General features: G+C 37.8%; 1 protein-coding gene across 1 annotated transcript in view; it reads left to right on the top strand.

Moving 5' to 3' along the window:
- Window positions 1-14,759, top strand: part of Ncoa3 (nuclear receptor coactivator 3) — a 120,111-nt gene that overhangs the window by 37,749 nt on the left and 67,603 nt on the right. The window contains 1 exon segment of the mRNA XM_010626279.3: window positions 12,665-12,745. The gene's annotated coding sequence lies outside the window, so the exon portion shown is untranslated.

The raw sequence follows: 14,759 nt of genomic DNA, 5'->3' as shown, positions 1-14,759 counted from the left end.
CTCTCCCCTCCCCTCTCACAATTCACCTGGCTCAGCCTCTCAAGTGCTGGGATTACAGATGTGTACCACCACACCATTGTTTTTTGTCTGTCCTTTACCTCTCTTATTCCGTCTCTGCCCCTCCCCCCCAGGGTCTTGCTGTGTAGCCCAGGCTGGCTCTGAACTCACTATGTAGACCTCAAGTTTGGCACTTGATCCTTCTGCCTCATCTTGGAGGGCTGAGATTATAAAGATTTGCACCTCCTATTGGATTTTTGAGTCTGTGATTGTAGAAATTATGCTAGTACCTCCTTATATTTTTGCCTACTAGGCTTAGCTTCCTTTGGTGGTTCTTCATTCCTGAATCAATTGTGATTTTTACCAAATGCTGATTTTTCTAGTACCAGTGTTCCTTTTATATTAATTGGCTTTCTATAGTAAGATAGTCTTTGCTTTCTTTGGTAACTGGGGATCAAACTCAGGACCTTGCGTTTGTGAGGCAGCCTGGTGGTGGCACCACTGAGCTAAATCCCTGGCCCAGTTAGTTTGTATTCTACTGTATTCTTTTTGTATGTATATTTTCATATTTGGTGTGAATTTGAGTCTTTACTGTATTCAGTAAGTTATAATCCTTTATTACTACCTTGATGCTTAAACTGTCCTATTTGACTTTTTTTTTTTGGTACCTGGGATCTAACTCAGGACCTTGCCAGGCAGGTGCTGTGCCACTGAGCTACATTCCTGGCCCTTGACCAGTTTTTTGTTTTTAAATGAGAGGTTTGTGTTTTGGGAGACATATTGTTACCTTGATACTAGTTGATAATTTAATTTTGGTTATGGTGTGGGTTTTGGTGTGTGAAACCTGTAAAATGTGCTATTTAAAAATGTTCAACCTAAAAAAAAATGTTCAAGTTGGGCATGGTGGCAACACCTATAAATCCCAGCACTTGGGAGGCTGAGCCAGGAGGATCTCTGGGAGTTTTAAGGCCACCCTGAGTTACTGGGTGAGACTGACTCAAACCCCACTTTCCCCTCAAAAAAGTTCAAATGTTTGATTTCTTTAGGCTATTGAGTTTAAGTCTTACTTGGGGAAGCTTTTCATGTTAATGTGATAATCCCATTGTTTTGTTTGACCTTCGCTGCTTGACCTTTGACCATTGCTTTACTTATAAGCACCACACTGGAGAGTGGCTGGAAATAAAGAAGAAAGATACAGTATAGAGGTGTCTGTAGTGATATTTTCATTCTTTCATTCATTCACATTTTCTTTCTCTTCCTTTTCAACTTAGTGTTTAGGATGTAACCCTCCCTCTCACATGGCCTACCAGTGAGCCATAACTCATTGGTCTCTTCTTCCTGTTTGGTTATGAGCTGAAAAACCATACATACATAATTCTAAAAATCTGGGTGTTATGGCTTATATGTAGATATCCCCCCAAAGCTTCATGTGCTCATAGATGGAGAGTTTTGAAGGTGGCTAAATAAGGGTTTGATACTGGGATTAAAGGTATGGATGAGGGAAGGCTCACTCTGGGTGTGGTTGGCACCACCAAAAGGGCTGGTAGCCTGGATGAGATTAAAGGGAGAGGCAGGCTTGCTACTGCTTTAGTGCTTGCTGCTTAATGCCTTCTGCTTGCTATGCCATGAACTGTGATGCTCCTCTGTATTCCACCATACCTTGGAGCTAGCTGACTATGGACTGAAACCTCTACAAACTGAGTTGAAATAAACCTTTCCTCCTTTGACTTTAGATGCCAGGTAGTTTGTCTCAGCAACAGAAAAAGTAAGACACTGGATTTAACTAAGATAAACCCTAAAGTTTGAGGCCCTTGGGAATCCTGTACTCAGTCTGTGGGCTATAAATTTCTCTGTACCCACAGAGAAGGCTTTCCTTGACTGAAGGCAGTTTTGGTGGCAGCGAGGATCTCATTTAGACTTCCTAACTGCCATTTGAAATAGATAGAGTAAGAGATGTTGTCCTTTTTTTTTTTTAATGAAAAAATTGAGGAGGCAGGGCAGGGAAGGGAAACAGTAGGAGAGTTGTAATTTGGTCTTCCTCCAAATCCTTTTGAACAAAGCATTGTTTTTCGTAAAGCTTCCATGAATATCCACTAGCTTGCTTTACTAAGAGAAATTTATATTGTATACTAGCTGTAACTATAGTTCTTTTGTGATTTTATTTTTTTGTTTTTATTTTTTTTGAGACAGGGTCTCACTGGGTAATTGAGACTGACCTGGAACTCACTATGTAGCCCAGGCTGGTCTCCAACTCAAAGTGATCCTCTGCATCAGCCTCCTGAGTGCTGGGATTACAGGCGTACTATACCATGCCCGGCCCATTTATATGTTAATTTTAAAAATGAAGCACAACAGCTCTGTGTGGTAGCACATACCTATAATTCCAGCAGACTGAGGCAGGAGCATTGCTGTGAGTTCTGAGGCCAGCTTAGGCTACATAGTGAGTTTAAGGCCAGCCTGAACTATATAGTGTCTCCTCACCACCCCCAAGAAGAAATAAATTTACTTTTTAGGCAGATTATCTGTGTAGCATAATTTTCTGATTTCTAGCGGTCTATAATGTGGGTCTCAGACTAAAAGTTCAAAGAAGGTTGGGCTGTTTGATTTAATGATAATAAATAGGTAGTTGAGTAATACTAATGTTAATAGATTATAAAATCAATTGTTATATGCAGTGAGATCCATCTGGAACATTCTTTACCCATTACTGGGGATGAAACCCAGTGGTGTTCTACTGCTGAGTTATATCCTTAGCCCTTTTAATTTTTAAAACTTTCAGATAGTTTCTTTAAGATGTGCTGGTAGGACTCAAATTTTTGGTCCTCCTGCCTCAGCCTCGTGGGTGCTGGAATTATAGGCATGCTACCACTATAACTGGTTTATCTAAAATAAAATAGTCTTTGCATAGTTGGTTCCCTGCAGCTCTTAGATTAAAAGTTGTACCCCCATAGCAGTATAGTTTGTAATAGCTAAAACTTGGAAGCAGCCCAATTGCCCATCAACTGGAGACTGAATAAAGAAGATTTAAAAAAAAAAAGGAGTACTACTCAGCCATAAAGAGGAACTAGAGACATTTATAGCTAAATGAATGAACATGGAGGTCATACTCTTGTTTTTTTTTTTTTTTGGTTTGGGGGATTGAACTAATTGAACTCTGGCCCTTGGTCTTGGGAGGTAGGCAGCAGAACCACTTAGCCAAATCCCTGGCCCGAAGCTATACTCTTCTTCTTTTTTTTTTTTTTTTTTTCCAGGGATCAAAGTCAGGCCCTTGTGCTTGTGAGGCAGGCGACAGAACCACTGAGCTAAATCCCTGGCCCCTGAAGCCATACTCTTTAAGTGAAATAAATAGGACACATATGTGTGAATATTAACTAGTTTCTCTGGTGTGAGAAACTAAAAGTGTAAATAAGGATCTAAATGTATAATAATGTGAAGTGGAAAGAAAGGTGCAAAGGGGAAGTGGGGGGGTAGGGGAAAGGAAAAGTATGAGAAAAGGAAAAATCAGACAAAGTTTTTGTAAATAGGGAGGGGGAGGAGTTTCAGGGAGGGTAGAGGAATGGGGAAAAAAATAAGACTCGAGATACATCATGTAAAAGGCACAACTTCCCAATGATTCTCATCCTATGGTATACCTAAAAATGTAACAATAAACTTACTTAAAAAGTTGTACCCCCAGCAAACCCTTCCCTAACCTGTAGTAACTACTTCCTATATCATATCATATACATTTTGGCTCTTCTCACTTTGTGGAAATACTTTATTTCTGTATTGGTTATTTGTTAACATCCAATATCCTCTTTTTTTTTTTTTAGGGTTTATCACATCTCAAGTATATATGATTACGTCTTTTGTTTCCTTTTTTTTTGGGTACTGAGGATCGAACTCAGGACTTGCTCTTGGGAGCAGGCAGTGGAACCACTGAGCTAAGTCCCCGGCCCTTGTTTGCTGTTGTTTTATAGTTAGTATTTACTTTCAGGTCCTGTATTTGGCTCAGAAACTGCATAAGAAGACCAAGCAATAGACTACTGTGGCAGGGACCCAGATAAGTTCATGTTGCTTACTAAATGAGGAATGCATCGAGTACTTGGGTAAAACCCGGGGAGAGTGTGATTTAGCTGGAGATATGGGGGAATTACTACTCTTTGCTTGTCCTGGTCTATGACAAGATGCTAGATTGCTACTGCTTAATTCTGTGCTTTGTTCTGTATCATCTTCCAAATAATTTACATGTTGGAAAAAAGAAAATAGAGGCCAGTAGAAATTGAGGACAAATCCAACACCCTTTATTGCCCCATAAGGTGTCTTGGGAAGGAGGAGTATGACTGATTTACTTTTTACTCTTTGTCTTTTAATTTTAATTTTTGGTTTGAGACAGTCTCACTTGCAGGCCCACCAGGAATGGTGGTGCACATCTGTAATCCTAGCACTGGGGAGGTTGAGGTAGGAGAATTACTGTGAGTTCGGTGCCATTGACAAATATAACATTGTTCTAAAAATGTACCTGTCTTAGTGTTTATTTATTTTTTTGGTACCAGGGATCGAACTCGGGACCTTGCACTTGAGAGGCAGACACTGCACCACTGAACTAAATCCCTCACCCTGGGTTAGTGTTTATTATACAATAAAACATAGTTCATTGCTGACTATCTCTGGGATATCATGTTTTGAGTATAATTCTTGTTTGATAGGAAAAATGAAACACAAAATCAGCCTATTCATTAGTTATAAATAGAAAATTACAGGGAGCTCATAGGTTTCTTAACTGTGCCTAATATTTTATCCATTTTGTTGAAATGTGTATAGGACTTCAAAGATACAGGCAAAGTGGGCTGGGAATTTAGCTTGGTGGTTCTGTCACCTGCCTTGTAAGTGCAAGGTCCTGAGTTAGATCGCCAGTACCAAAAAAAAAGATACAGGCAAAGTACGCAGTATAGTTTCTTAGTTGTGTATAGTAACTGCTCAATAAAATTCTCGTTATTAATTATTCAAGGAAAGGACTTTTTCTAGTTGCCAATAATGTATTTTTTTGTTTTTCTTCTGAGCACAGAGGCATAATAACATTTGCATTAGTAGGCAAACTAGGCTGTAGCATACGGCTGGGGGAAGGGAATGGGTGATGGCATTTATTAACACTCAGAGAGGATTCCATCTCCACAAACAGCTAGACTGGGAAGAGCAGGGGGAGTGATGAAGATTCCAAGTCAGTTGAATTTCAGAGCACAATTTTATCCAACATTTTCCAGTAAAGTTTGAGATTTTTAGTTTCATGACTTAAGCAATGCTTGGTTTTAGATAAAAGAAACTTGAATCTGATTTCCTTTCTTAAAGGAGTTATATCTTTTGTAGGTGTTTTGCATAACAAAAACAGATTGCATTGTGTTGAATGCCAAGTTTACTTCCATGTCCAGCATTAAATGATTTACTGTATATAGCACTAAGTAAAATGCTTTTACATATTGTAGCAGTGAGGATATTTTTAATACAATTTGGATATATGAACATGACATTAAATTCCTATTTTTAGGTATTAAAGGATGGGCATATTTTAATCTTAACATCCCAGGAATCTTAGGCACTTCATCACTCCCCCTGCTCCTCCCAGTCTAGCCGTTTGTGGGGATGGAATCCTCTCTGAGTGTTAATAAATGCCATCACCCATTCCCTTCCCCCAGCCTTATGCTAGAGCCTAGTTTGCCTGCAGCTGCAGTTGTAGGCATCTTTCAGGAAGTGACCTTGCCTTGTATTAATCAAATTCAGAACACACAAAAAAGCTTCTTGCTAACGTGCTGACTTGATGTAGAATTTTATTGCATCCATTTTTCTCTCAAAATGAAGCCATCTTATAAAAAGACACATAGAAGACACATGTATATTTAAAATATCTAGATCTATTTTAAAATTACAGACTTCATTGCCAAATGTGCATACACTTAAATCATGGGATTTGGGAGTTCTTTCTAGAAAATTATTTGTTTTAATGCTAAATTAAGAAGAAACAGTGTAGTAGCATGAACAACTGACATTAAATTGCTACTAGTATGCATACTGTATATAATGAAGTAAATTGGGGGCATGTTGGCAGTTAAACTTTGGGTTTTTCAGAGGTAACTGTGAGGTCTGTTGCTGGTTTGAATAAGAATTAATATCCCATATGAAATTGTTTTCTTAGGCGGTGGTGGTGCTTTTGGGATTTTCTAAGACTTTTTTGTGTGTTTTTTCAAGTTGAGACAGGGTCTCACCAGGCTGTTCAGAGTGGACTTGAATTTATGTAGTCTAGAATTAGCAGTGATCCTCCTGCCTCAGCCTCCCAAGTGCTGGGTTTACAGGTGTGTATCACCACACCCTGGGGGTCCTTCACATTATAGGGTTAAATTTAAATCAGTGAGATTGCTGAAGTGCAACCAACTATTGTAATCAAGGAGAAAAATACTGCTAACTACAAATTAACTGTTTGCTAATTTGGGATTTAATCCATCATTTTGATAGAGCACATAGTATTGCCATTTCACTTGTATTCTGCAGTGCTTTAAAGGAATCTTAATTTTTAAATGTAGTACAGTTACAGTATATGTAGTAGTGATTGCTGTTTAATTTTGAGTCATGCTTTTCACTGTTGCTAAGGCTGCCCTTGAACTAATCCTCCTGTTTCCTCAGCTTCTCAAATATGGTACCTGGGATATAGATGCTTGTCATCATCTGGCTGATATCTTGATTTTAATTCTTAATCTTAAATATAGGATGTTGAAAATATTTAATGATTTGTTTATTGATTTCTGCATTTGGAAAAAAAGTACCTAAGAAATTAAAATGAAGAAGGGCGGTTGTATCTGTTGCCAAAGGGTTTGCTCCTGAGTTGGTTGTATAAGGGATTACTCCAGAGTACTGAAAGTGTTTGGAGAGGAAAAATATAGTAAAAAGGAAACAAATCAGTAGTTCTGTCTTCATTTCTGTAGACCCACTATATGAAAGGATAGGCACAATGCATGATTGTACTAATGATGATCTGCGGAGGTATGGGCTCTATACAGATAAAAATTTGGGGTGTAAATACTGTAAATGTGTTTATTTCTGAATTTATTTTAACATGTTCACAAAAGGGCCATAATTTGTACATCTTGCTGCTGGCGGCTCTGACCACCAGTGGTACATGCTTGATTGTCCCATTGGGTGGCATGGGGCAGTCACACTGGGTGGTACAAGCTGCCCAGTGGTACGGTCACACATGTGTCCAGTGGTTCAAGCCCGCAGGAATGTGTTTAAAGCATTTACTGGAAATAGAGCATTCTTTTATTAGAAGTTATTAGAATTGCAGCTTCTTGGAAGTTATATGGCTCCTTAACCTGCTTAAGTTCATTCTTTGTCTTGATACTAGCATTCATACTTGGTTTGTTAGATACAGGATAAAGAGACTCTGATTTCAAGGAGAAAAAGATAGTTACTTGATTATTTCTCCCCTCAAACACCTGTTTAAAATATAATTGTCTCCTTGAACTTAAAATGTTCCTTGCTGTGTCTACTCCTTGCCATTAAAAACAAAACAAAACAAAAAAGCCTTAGGAAGAAAGAAATACATGCAACCTTGGTAGTCAATGAGTTAATGTTCATTTGCAGCCTGGAGGGGGGGGAATCAGCATTGCAGTCTCTGCTTGCTGATTGGCTGCGAAAAGGTGAAATTGAAACCACTGTAAACTTTTGACCCTGTAGCAATTCTTGTGGAACGGCTTTTCCCTGGTGGAGCCCAGAGCTTTGCTCACCTCCCCACCCAACCCTCCGATCCTCTTTCCTGTATTTATTTTGTGAGTGAGATCGTGCAGCACTGCCTGCAGTTTTTCCAAGAGATGAGGAAGAGGGAGGCAGAACAAGCACCAGCAAGCTGCTTGCTGGCTGCCTGTTTGGTAACTGAGTCTTTACTAATTTAGAGACATGGGTCTTTTAATAAACTGGTTAGTCAACTAGATTTTTTAGTTTTCTCCTTAACCATAGTGATTAAAAAAACGCAGAATTGTTTAATGCTGTAAATAGTGGGTAATATCAGGAAAGCAAAATGTGTGGCATAATTTCTTAGACATGTTCAGTTAAACATGGTTTCCACTTTCAGTACCCCCTTGTTTTGTGTATCGTGTAAGTTTTACATAAATGGCCAGTATTTTACAGTTCTTTTTTCTGCTTTGCCTTTTATCATAAACTCGTGGCATTTTGGTTATGTTAATTCTGGGAATAATTGGAGACATTTCATTAATTTTAAAATTTTTTGATGAGATAAATGGTTTTAGATTGATCTTACTTTCTTTGAAAAAGGTCAGTTTTTCTTTATTTTCTGTAATATAGTGTGTCATAGGACCCTGTTTGTCGATTTGGTTTCTTTTATTTTTTTTGGCTATAATTCGGTGTTACTGATTTTCAACAAATGCTTTCTCTGAACATTGTTTTCAGGAACAGTAGGGACTGTTTATATCTGCTCTTCTTTCCTTACTAATGGCAGGAACCAAACATAAGTTTCTCCTTTTTCCAAGTGTGAGTGCAGGCATCTAGTAAATTAAATGACTTGTATAAGGTTACCTCAAGAAGCTTTATAAAACCTAAGTTTTCTGCCAGGTGTGGTGGTGCACACCTGTAATCCCAGCAATCAGGAGGCTGAGGCAGGAGGATCGCTGTGACTTCGAGGCCAGCCTAGGCTACATAGTTAGAACTTGTCTCAAAAACAAACAAACAAAAAATAACCTAGGTTTTCTGAGGCCATGGCTTCTGTTTTCATTGAATCATTTAGAAATTTTCAGGTGGACTCCATTGAAAATTAAATGTGTTATAATTTATTAAGTAACTGTGTTAAGTTATGTTAGCTTGATTGTAGAGTAGGATAAGGGTATCAATTTTTTAAATGTCCTTATTTTTCTAGGCATGCTTGTATTGCAACAGTTTCTTTTTATCAAAAATATTATAGTATTTTTAAACGTTTGTAGAACTGGGAGTGGTGGCATATGTGCCTGTATACTCGGGAGTCTGAGGCAGGAGGATTGGGAGTTGGAGGCCATCCTGTGCTAGATACCAGGTTCAACGCTGGCCTACTACATGGCAAGAACCTCTGACTCAAACCCCACTCCCCAAAAAAGATTTGTAATCAGTATCCTGCCATGTTTTCCTGGCTAGCAAATAAGTTCTAAATTATTTGAACATTAGTGGGCTATGAAATAAACAGTTAAAGTTTTTACTGAATTTTAGTGCATATACATAAATAAGTGGAGTCTTACAATTTTAAATTTTTTTGATTTAAAATTCACACCTTGTCCATTTTTGCCCTCATAGTGTAGCTTCAGATTAGTTGCAGTTGATTATTACTGCAAGTGAAATTGTTGTGATTTCAATAAAGGATATTTACCACTTGATAACTGACGTCAACTATGAAAGGACAGTATATTTAACAGATCTTTTGCAGCCTTTAAGTAACCTGAATGTTAATTGGTGAACCGAATAGTAGTGCTTTGAAGATTGGTGGGCAGTTGCTGTTTCTGTAAAGACTGGTCCCAGGTCTGTGGATATTAGGAAATGAAAAGGAGTCCTGAACAATGCCATCAGCTGCATAGAAAGAACAGGGTGTGTAGTGTGCGTGGTGGAGTAGTTGCCCTCTTGCTCTCTTCTGTGTTCAACAGGGAAGGAAAACTGGCTTTTTTGGGCGGGAGGGGTCCTTCCTGTTGGCATTTCCAGACATCAGCATTTTATAGTTTGGATACTCTTCTGTGAACTTCCCTCCCCGTTTGAATCTTTGTTCAGTCCTCAAGGTACATCTCAAACTATTACACAGGTCAACTTGCCCCTCCCCACCCCAACTAGCTCTGCAGATGCAGGTTTTGGTGACATAGGTCTCTCATCAGTTACCTTTTAGCAGGCCCCCCATACTTTAACAAGTGCCTTTTTTTTTTTTTTTTTTTTTTTTTTTCAAAAAAGGCTTTTTTTTTTTTTTTTTTTTTTTTGCTGTACCAGGGATTGAATTTGGGACCTTGCACTTACTTGCAAGGTGCCACTGAGCTAAATCCCTGGCAGGTACCTATATTTTAGAAAGTCTCATATTCAGTTTTTATGTCAGTGTAATTTGTTTCTTTTATGTATGACTGACTAAAGTCCAAATTATGAAAAAGGGGTAAAAACAATTTTTGGTTTTTTGGTTAAAGGTACAAAAAACATCCTAAGAAATGTGTTGGGGTTGTTGCTTTTGCAGAATCTTTGTTCCAGACAAGCTTAACTTCACCAGCAGTTTTCCCAACAATTCCATACTTTATAGGATCCCAATATATAGCAGTAGTTCTTAAACCACCCACCCCGCTCCCAGGTTCCTCATAGATAAAAGAGTCATTGATGTATGAGTATTTAGGAATCTCTGTAGTTAGGTGTATACTTCTGAGAGAGGAGAATTTTACAGATGCCATGTCTTTGGTTTGGGGATACAGATTTGTAGGGTCATCAGTCCTTTGAGAAAGGGTATGAAAATAGGTGTATGATACTTCAGTATAAACCTAGGTGCTCTCTCACTAACCTTCCACACTAGGCAACAGTATTTGTTGGGTCAGTTGTTATGGTCCTATTTACTTTCTGGCTTAATTCTTTACCCCATTTCTCTTGTTCCTTAGGTACTACTTGCTCCACAATCCTTCCTTCTGCCCATCTAAAAAAGAGAACAACAATAAAAGAACCATTTCTGAAGTGAAACCTGGTTTAAAACCAGGGCCAAAAAACCTTAGTGGAAGGTATGGTGAAATACACCTGTAATCCCAGCACTTAGGAAGATGAAGCAGGAGGATCTCTTTGAGTTAGAGGCCAGCCTGTGCTACATAGTGATTTCAAGGCCAGCCTGAAAAAGACTGTCTCAAAAAACACAACAAAACCAAAACCCTTAGAAATTCTTTCCAGAAATTTTTTCTATCTCCTCCCATCTTCCTCATCTTCTTTTTTGTTTCATTGTCAGTTTATTTTAGTGTGAATTTTATCAAACGTTGAATTTGGGAAATATCTCTGCCAATTATCAGTCTCTATGAGACCCCTAAGCTGGCTAGCTGTCTCTAAGAACAACTGTCTTTATACTCTACTAACGTGGTGGGGATTTTTTGTGAAGAGTCTCTAATTTTTAAAGTGCTTCACTTAAAAATCTTTTTTTCCCTCATCATCTTTTAATTAATTAGGACAGTTTAGAAATTCAAGTTCAAAAACATTGAACTTGGTGGGAACTTAGCTCAGTGACTCTGGGCCTGCCTCATAAGCAGAAGGTCCTGAGTTGTATTCCCTGTATAAAACAATAAAAACCAAAAAACAACAACATTGAACTCATTTGCAAACAAACACTAGTGATTGTGTTTTTTCCTGTTTTAAAATTTTTGTTTTAGTGTGCTTGGATATTCTTATGTGTCAGTCTTTAGTTGGTAATTGCTTATTTTATGTGCTAATTGTTAATAAGTGATTTGTATATTTTCATTTAAGCCTCACAAGATCCTTATGAAATATTATACCTTTGCACTCCCCCGCTTAAAATATTAAGGCGTTGAAGTCCTAAATTGACCAGGGTTGCCCAGCTAGTTGGGATTTGAGACTCCATCTGGGTGACTCTGAAGTCTGTACTCTTTAACTCCCCCCCACCACTTTTAACTTATTTTAATAGCTGGTTGTATTGTTACATACGATGTGTTCCTTCTTTTAACCCCCTTTAATTTTGGACCTCAAAAGGTAACAACCATTCAAACCATGTAGCTAGATTGTAGTTGGCAGTCCCCTCTGAACTCCCTGACTTTTGAACATGCTATAATGTTTGTTACTTGCAATTTATGAATGTATCATTTTTTTCTGACCTGGATCCCACCAGACCTGTCAGTTCTAGTGTGAATGCTTATTAATTGGCTTCAGACCATGAGGTGGTTGCAGTTATATTGATATAGATAGTACTAGAAAATGGCATTTAGATTGTTGGTTTTATTGTTATATTTGGAAATTCATAAGGAGATGCAAGGTCTTTTTGGACTCACTTCTTTGTCACACTAGAAACCACTCCCCTTTTCTTTCTCTTCGAAAGCCTGTTTATATGCTGATGTATTGTATATTTTGAGACATTGCTCCTAATTTTACCATTAATATCTTTCATTTTGGTGACCAAGATGCATCCTCTTACATAGTGCAAGAAAACTTTTGCAACATTTTCCCACTTGCATGTTTGCTTTATTTCTCCCTCCATCCTTTCCTGCATATGGTGGATTCTGATTTTTTTTTTTTTGGTCTGTAGTATCAATTATTAGCTTCTACTGGGGTATTAATGTCTTTGTTCACCAAGCATTCAATTTGGACCTGTGAGAACATCTCCGAGTTTAGAGTGCCCATCTGTTTTGATTACTATTTATGCTTTGGAGCATTATCTTTCTCCCCATTTGACATTATCCAGGTTTACAAACTGTGTGTATTGTGTATGCCATGCCTGACTTCTTTTTAAGCAGCAATATTTGAGGTATGGCAAAGTAAGGCATTTGCTGAAATTTGTAGGAGGAGGCATTGTACTTGGCAGCTTTAATTTTGTTTCCTGTGTTCAGGGAATGGTGAGAATGGGAACAGTTAATTTGTGTTTGACTGCTAATGGGTGTGTGACCAAAGGACAATGACATTCAATTTCCCTATTTTTTTTTTTTTTTGTCTTCAGGATCGAAATACTTGCTAAACAGTGGACTCAGAGACTGTTAAAAACAAACTCTACTGGAACATCATTTTACTGGTTAACCAGGTAATTAATTTAGTTTTACTTTGACTTGATACTTTGTAATTTTTTGACTCCATCCTTCGGAAAATACTACCCACTTCTTTATGATTTTTTTAAAACTTATTTTGTGCTTGATGTTTTTTTCTTCAAGGAATGTAAGTTGAGCGAATAATTGGAATATTCAGGCAAAGATGTAGGTTTATACTTGTACATATGTGTGTTGATTCATAAACATAATTTTTAGGGGGAAGACAAAATCTTAATATGTGTAGATATATTTGAAGGGTATTTAATCAAAATGTGAATCAGTAATAAGCTCATATTTGCTACTTGATATGTGAAGACTAATTCTCCCATATTGTTTGTGCTGGCAAATAACATTTCACCAACCCCTTTCTTAGCTTTTAATATTGCATCACAATAGGGAAAATAAGAATAGAAAAAATTGAAACATGAGATAGTAGTTTTGTTTTGCCTAGCTAGTTGAATTTCTTTTTGTTAATACCATCTTTTTTTTTTTTTATTAAATAGTTTGGAAATCTGTCTACTCTGAATTCTACTCCTTTTTGATAATACATTTAGTAAACAGGAATTATCTGGTTTGCTACTTTTCCTGTCTTTTGGATTTGTTCCACTTTCTGTTTCTAATTTTAGCTTCTTCTAGATTAAGACCCCATAATCATGCCTGTATTTCTCTATGTCCCTTTACTGCTTCCTTATCTATTGTTTTCTGCCCATGTATAATTTTACTAGTAGATTTTCTTAAATATATCCTTTTCCCTGGCTTACAAAACATAATAAAACAGAGCAGTATGGGGCCAGGGGTTTAAGTTCAATGATAGAGTGCTTGCCGAGCACACATTAGGCCCTGGTTTTGATCCCCAGCACAGGATAGGGGGCTGGGAGTTGTGGTGCTAAGTTACAAAGTCCCTTCTCTGACATTTGAAGTGGTTCTTTATTTGGAAATCTGTCTAAGCTACTAGCCTTAGCTTTTGCAGTTTCCCTACAAAAAATCTCTTAATTCTTTTAAGATATGTACCCATTCTGTCCTGATGTTTTGAATATAGCAGAGAACTATCTCGATATTTTGCTTTTTTGGGAGGGGTCTCCCTTTGTAGTTCAGTCTGACTCTGAACTCACTGTGTAGCCCAGGCTGACCTTGAACTAGCAGCATTCCTCCTGCCTCAGCCTCCCAAGTGCTAGAATTACAGGTGTGTACCACTCCCAGTTCTTGATAATTTTTTATTAGGAAAAAACCCTTTATTTGGGATTAAAATTTTATTTACAAAAATACAGTTTAAACAACATCTAAATATCCTTGCTCCTCCTCACTTGTGCTACTTGATTGTTCTTTTGTTTTCTCCCTTTCTCTCCCTCCAACCCTCCCTCTCTCTCTGCTCTCCTCTCCTCTTATGCACTTACTCTTTTTGGTAGAGGTACTGGGAATTGAATACATGGCCTTTGTACTGAGCTACATCCACAGTGCCCGCCTTTAATTTTGTGATACAATCTTCCTAAATTGCCCAGGTGGGGCCCTAATTTATGATCTTTCTGTGTCCATCTTCCAGAGTACTAGGACTATAGTTATGTACCACCATGCCTGGCTATATACACTTTTCTGAATGATTTGAGGATAAGTTACACATTCTGTGCTTTTTTTTCTTATAGAACTTCTATTATGTTTATAAAAAATAGGGTAATTATATAACTTGTACAATTAAGAATTTCATAAATGTACATTGTCATAAACTTGTCCATATTCCTGTTTTATCTCTTGACCTGCTAATGACTCTTAGAGAGTTTCATGTACTTTGTGTATGGAGTTCCAACCTGAAATCAGGTATTACATTTAATTATTTCTCTTTAAAAGTTTCTTTTTTCCTGGAATATTTCCACAACCTTTCCTTTTTAGTTTTGAGATGGAGTCTTGCTTTGTAGCTCAGGCTGGCCTCATGTTTGCATATCGATCTTCCTTCCTCATCTAGTATGTTTCACCACTTCTGGCCTCTACCATCTCCCTCCCTTCCTCCCTCCCTCC

This window comes from Fukomys damarensis, unplaced genomic scaffold (assembly GCF_012274545.1).
Source record: "Fukomys damarensis isolate Sample0158 unplaced genomic scaffold, DMR_v1.0_HiC HiC_scaffold_22, whole genome shotgun sequence".
Lineage (NCBI taxonomy): Eukaryota > Metazoa > Chordata > Mammalia > Rodentia > Bathyergidae > Fukomys > Fukomys damarensis.
The sequence above is the reverse complement of the archived record's forward strand: the minus strand, read 5'-3'. Positions and strand labels throughout refer to the sequence as shown.